This window comes from Mycteria americana, unplaced genomic scaffold, assembly GCF_035582795.1.
Source record: "Mycteria americana isolate JAX WOST 10 ecotype Jacksonville Zoo and Gardens unplaced genomic scaffold, USCA_MyAme_1.0 Scaffold_38, whole genome shotgun sequence".
NCBI lineage: Eukaryota > Metazoa > Chordata > Aves > Ciconiiformes > Ciconiidae > Mycteria > Mycteria americana.
In genome coordinates this window covers 1,748,581-1,755,295 of record NW_027445625.1, presented here as the reverse complement: position 1 = coordinate 1,755,295, position 6,715 = coordinate 1,748,581, and positions in this window count along the sequence as shown.

Sequence of the window (6,715 nt, the reverse complement as noted above, 5' to 3'; positions counted from 1 at the left end):
ACGTCCAGCGATTGCGCCCACACGAAAGCTGCCAGCACTGAAAGGTCTACCTGGTTTTCACTGTCCCTTGGAACTGCATTCGCTGCCGCACAGACATTCGTGTTCTGCAAATGCCTTGGTTGGTTATGATGCAACAATGCCTATGTGACTGTCGCAGAGCCCGGCTGCCAAATTCTCAACGTCCAGCGATTGCGCCCACACGAAAGCTGCCAGCACTGAAAGGTCTACCTGGTTTTCACTGTCCCTTGGAACTGCATTCGCTGCCGCACAGACATTCGTGGTCTGCAAATGCCTTGGTTGGTTATGATGCAACAATGCCTATGTGACTCTGGCAGAGCCCGGCTGCCAAATTCGAAACGTCCAGCGATTGCGCCCACACGAAAGCTGCCAGCACTGAAAGGTCTACCGGGTTTTCACTGTCCCTTGGAACTGCATTCGCTGCTGCACAGACATTCGTGCTCTGAAAATGCCTTGGTTGGTTATGATGCAACAATGCCTACGTGACTGTCGCAGAGCCCGGCTGCCAAATTCTCAACGTCCAGCGATTGCGCCCACACGAAAGCTGCCAGCACTGCGAGCTCTACCTGGTTTTCACTGTCCCTTGGAACTGCATTCGCTGCCGCACAGACATTCGCGCTCTGCAAAAGCCTTGGTTGGTTATGATGCAACAATGCCTATGTGACTCTGGCAGAGCCCGGCTGCCAAATTCGAAACGTCCAGCGATTGCGCCCACACGAATACTGCAAGCACTGAAAGGTCTACCTGGTTTTCACTGTCCCTTGGAACTGCATTCGCTGCCGCACAGACATTCGCGGTCCGCAAGAGCTTTGGTTGGTTATGATGTAACAATGCCTATGTGACTATCGCAGAGCCCGGCTGCCAAATTCGAAACGTCCAGCGATTGCGCCCACACGAAAGCTGCCAGCACTGAAAGGTCTACCTGGTTTTCACTGTCCCTTGGAACTGCATTCGCTGCCGCACAGACATTCGCGCTCTGAAAATGCCTTGGTTGGTTATGATGCAACAATACCTATGTGACTCTGGCAGAGCCCGGCTGCCAAATTCGAAACGTCCAGCGATTGCGCCCACACGAAAGCTGCCAGCACTGAAAGGTCTACCTGGTTTTCACTGTCCCTTGGAACTCCATTCGCTGCCGCACAGACATTCGTGCTCTGCAAATGCCCTGGTTGGTTATGATGCAACAATGCCTATGTGACTCTGGCAGAGCCCGGCTGCCAAATTCTCAACGTCCAGCGATTGCGCCCACAGGAAAGCTGCCAGCACTGAAAGGTCTACCTGGTTTTCACTGTCCCTTGGAACTCCATTCGCTGCCGCACAGACATTCACGCTCTGCAAATGCCCTGGTTGGTTATGATGCAACAATGCCTATGTGACTCTGGCAGAGCCCGGCTGCCAAATTCGAAACGTCCAGCGATTGCGCCCACACGAAAGCTGCCAGCACTGAAAGGTCTACCTGGTTTTCACTGTCCCTTGGAACTGCATTCGCTGCCGCACAGACATTCGTGCTCTGCAAATGCCTTGGTTGGTTATGATGCAACAATGCCTATGTGACTCTGGCAGAGCCCGGCTGCCAAATTCGAAACGTCCAGCGATTGCGCCCACACGAAAGCTGCCAGCACTGAAAGGTCTACCGGGTTTTCACTGTCCCTTGGAACTGCATTCGCTGCCGCACAGACATTCGCGCTCTGCAAATGCCTTGGTTGGTTATGATGCAACAATGCCTATGTGACTGTCGCAGAGCCCGGCTGCCAAATTCGAAACGTCCAGCGATTGCGCCCACACGAAAGCTGCCAGCACTGAAAGGTCTACCTGGTTTTCACTGTCCCTTGGAACTCCATTCGCTGCCGCACAGACATTCGCGCTCTGCAAATGCCCTGGTTGGTTATGATGCAACAATGCCTATGTGACTCTGGCAGAGCCCGGCTGCCAAATTCGAAACGTCCAGCGATTGCGCCCACACGAAAGCTGCCAGCACTGAAAGGTCTACCTGGTTTTCACTGTCCCTTGGAACTCCATTCGCTGCCGCACAGACATTCACGCTCTGCAAATGCCCTGGTTGGTTATGATGCAACAATGCCTATGTGACTCTGGCAGAGCCCGGCTGCCAAATTCGAAACGTCCAGCGATTGCGCCCACACGAAAGCTGCCAGCACTGAAAGCTCTACCTGGTTTTCACTGTCCCTTGGAACTGCATTCGCTGCCGCACAGACATTCGTGCTCTGCAAATGCCTTGGTTGGTTATGATGCAACAATGCCTATGTGACTCTGGCAGAGCCCGGCTGCCAAATTCTCAACGTCCAGCGATTGCGCCCACACGAAAGCTGCCAGCACTGAAAGCTCTACCTGGTTTTCACTGTCCCTTGGAACTGCATTCGCTGCCGCACAGACATTCGCGCTCTGCAAAAGCCTTGGTTGGTTATGATGCAACAATGCCTATGTGACTCTGGCAGAGCCCGGCTGCCAAATTCGAAACGTCCAGCGATTGCGCCCACACGAATACTGCAAGCACTGAAAGGTCTACCTGGTTTTCACTGTCCCTTGGAACTGCATTCGCTGCCGCACAGACATTCGCGCTCTGCAAAAGCCTTGGTTGGTTATGATGCAACAATGCCTACGTGACTGTCGCAGAGCCCGGCTGCAAAATTCGAAACGTCCAGCGATTGCGCCCACACGAAAGCTGCCAGCACTGAAAGGTCTACCGGGTTTTCACTGTCCCTTGGAACTGCATTCGCTGCCGCACAGACATTCGCGCTCTGCAAATGCCTTGGTTGGTTATGATGCAACAATGCCTATGTGACTGTCGCAGAGCCCGGCTGCCAAATTCGAAACGTCCAGCGATTGCGCCCACACGAAAGCTGCCAGCACTGAAAGGTCTACCTGGTTTTCACTGTCCCTTGGAACTGCATTCGCTGCCGCACAGACATTCGCGCTCTGAAAATGCCTTGGTTGGTTATGATGCAACAATGCCTATGTGACTCTGGCAGAGCCCGGCTGCCAAATTCTCAACGTCCAGCGATTGCGCCCACACGAAAGCTGCCAGAACTGAAAGGTCTACCTGGTTTTCACTGTCCCTTGGAACTGCATTCGCTGCCGCACAGACATTCGCGCTCTGAAAATGCCTTGGTTGGTTATGATGCAACAATGCCTATGTGACTCTGGCAGAGCCCGGCTGCCAAATTCTCAACGTCCAGCGATTGCGCCCACACGAAAGCTGCCAGCACTGCAAGCTCTACCTGGTTTTCACTGTCCCTTGGAACTGCATTCGCTGCTGCACAGACATTCGTGCTCTGCAAATGCCTTGGTTGGTTATGATGCAACAATGCCTACGTGACTGTCGCAGAGCCCGGCTGCCAAATTCTCAACGTCCAGCGATTGCGCCCACACGAAAGCTGCCAGCACTGAAAGGTCTACCTGGTTTTCACTGTCCCTTGGAACTGCATTCGCTGCCGCACAGACATTCGTGCTCTGCAAATGCCTTGGTTGGTTATGATGCAACAATGCCTATGTGACTCTGGCAGAGCCCGGCTGCCAAATTCGAAACGTCCAGCGATTGCGCCCACACGAAAGCTGCCAGCACTGAAAGCTCTACCTGGTTTTTACTGTCCCTTGGAACTGCATTCGCTGCCGCACAGACATTCGCGCTCTGCAAAAGCCTTGGTTGGTTATGATGCAACAATGCCTATGTGACTCTGGCAGAGCCCGGCTGCCAAATTCTCAACGTCCAGCGATTGCGCTCACACGAATACTGCCAGCACTGAAAGGTCTACCTGGTTTTCACTGTCCCTTGGAACTGCATTCGCTGCCGCACAGACATTCGCGCTCTGCAAATGCCCTGGTTGGTTATGATGTAACAATGCCTATGTGACTCTGGCAGAGCCCGGCTGCCAAATTCGAAACGTCCAGCGATTGCGCCCACACGAAAGCTGCCAGCACTGCAAGCTCTACCTGGTTTTCACTGTCCCTTGGAACTGCATTCGCTGCCGCACAGACATTCGTGCTCTGCAAATGCCTTGGTTGGTTATGATGCAACAATGCCTATGTGACTGTCGCAGAGCCCGGCTGCCAAATTCTCAACGTCCAGCGATTGCGCCCACACGAAAGCTGCCAGCACTGAAAGGTCTACCTGGTTTTCACTGTCCCTTGGAACTGCATTCGCTGCCGCACAGACATTCGCGCTCTGAAAATGCCTTGGTTGGTTATGATGCAACAATGCCTATGTGACTCTGGCAGAGCCCGGCTGCCAAATTCTCAACGTCCAGCGATTGCGCCCACACGAAAGCTGCCAGCACTGAAAGGTCTACCTGGTTTTCACTGTCCCTTGGAACTGCATTCGCTGCCGCACAGACATTCGCGCTCTGCAAAAGCCTTGGTTGGTTATGATGCAACAATGCCTATGTGACTCTGGCAGAGCCCGGCTGCCAAATTCGAAACGTCCAGCGATTGCGCCCACACGAATACTGCCAGCACTGAGAGGTCTACCTGGTTTTCACTGTCCCTTGGAACTGCATTCGCTGCCGCACAGACATTCGTGCTCTGCAAATGCCTTGGTTGGTTATAATGCAACAATGCCTATGTGACTGTCGCAGAGCCGGGCTGCCAAATTTGAAACGTCCAGCGATTGCGCCCACACGAAAGCTGCCAGCACTGCAAGCTCTACCTGGTTTTCACTGTCCCTTGGAACTGCATTCGCTGCCGCACAGACATTCGCGCTCTGAAAATGCCTTGGTTGGTTATGATGCAACAATGCCTACGTGACTATCGCAGAGCCCGGCTGCAAAATTCGAAACGTCCAGCGATTGCACCCACACGAAAGCTGCCAGCACTGCAAGCTCTACCTGGTTTTCACTGTCCCTTGGAACTGCATTCGCTGCCGCACAGACATTCGTGTTCTGCAAATGCCTTGGTTGGTTATGATGCAACAATGCCTATGTGACTGTCGCAGAGCCCGGCTGCCAAATTCTCAACGTCCAGCGATTGCGCCCACACGAAAGCTGCCAGCACTGAAAGGTCTACCTGGTTTTCACTGTCCCTTGGAACTGCATTCGCTGCCGCACAGACATTCGTGCTCTGCAAATGCCTTGGTTGGTTATGATGCAACAATGCCTATGTGACTCTGGCAGAGCCCGGCTGCCAAATACTCAACGTCCAGCGATTGCGCCCACACGAAAGCTGCCAGCACTGAAAGGTCTACCTGGTTTTTACTGTCCCTTGGAACTGCATTCGCTGCCGCACAGACATTCGTGCTCTGCAAATCCCTTGGTTGGTTATGATGCAACAATGCCTACGTGACTGTCGCAGAGCCCGGCTGCCAAATTCGAAACGTCCAGCGATTGCGCCCACACGAAAGCTGCCAGCACTGAAAGGTATACCGGGTTTTCACTGTCCCTTGGAACTGCATTCGCTGCCGCACAGACATTCGCGCTCTGAAAATGCCTTGGTTGGTTATGATGCAACAATGCCTATGTGACTCTGGCAGAGCCCGGCTGCCAAATTCTCAACGTCCAGCGATTGCGCCCACACGAAAGCTGCCAGCACTGAAAGGTCTACCTGGTTTTCACTGTCCCTTGGAACTGCATTCGCTGCCGCACAGACATTCGTGCTGTGCAAATGCCTTGGTTGGTTATGATGCAACAATGCCTATGTGACTCTGGCAGAGCCCGGCTGCCAAATTCGAAACGTCCAGCGATTGCGCCCACACGAACACTGCCAGCACTGAGAGGTCTACCTGGTTTTCACTGTCCCTTGGAACTGCATTCGCTGCCGCACAGACATTCGTGCTCTGCAAATGCCTTGGTTGGTTATGATGCAACAATGCCTATGTGACTCTGGCAGAGCCCGGCTGCCAAATTCGAAACGTCCAGCGATTGCGCCCACACGAAAGCTGCCAGCACTGAAAGCTCTACCTGGTTTTTACTGTCCCTTGGAACTGCATTCGCTGCCGCACAGACATTCGTGCTCGGCAAATGCCTTGGTTGGTTATGATGCAACAATGCCTACGTGACTGTCGCAGAGCCCGGCTGCCAAATTCTCAACGTCCAGCGATTGCGCCCACACGAAAGCTGCCAGCACTGAAAGGTCTACTGGGTTTTCACTGTCCCTTGGAACTGCATTCGCTGCTGCACAGACATTCGCGCTCTGCAAATGCCTTGGTTGGTTATGATGCAACAATGCCTATGTGACTCTGGCAGACCCCGGCTGCCAAATTCGAAACGTCCAGTGATTGCGCCCACACGAAAGCTGCCAGCACTGAAAGGTCTACCTGGTTTTCACTGTCCCTTGGAACTGCATTCGCTGCCGCACAGACATTCGCGCTCTGCAAATGCCTTGGTTGGTTATGATGCAACAATGCCTATGTGACTGTCGCAGAGCCCGGCTGCCAAATTCTCAACGTCCAGCGATTGCGCCCACACGAAAGCTGCCAGCACTGAAAGCTCTACCTGGTTTTCACTGTCCCTTGGAACTGCATTCGCTGCCGCACAGACATTCGCGCTCTGCAAAAGCCTTGGTTGGTTATGATGCAACAATGCCTATGTGACTCTGGCAGAGCCCGGCTGCCAAATTCTCAACGTCCAGCGATTGCGCCCACACGAAAGCTGCCAGCACTGAAAGGTCTACCTGGTTTTCACTGTCCCTTGGAACTGCATTCGCTGCCGCACAGACATTCGCGCTCTGCAAAAGCCTTGGTTGGTTATGA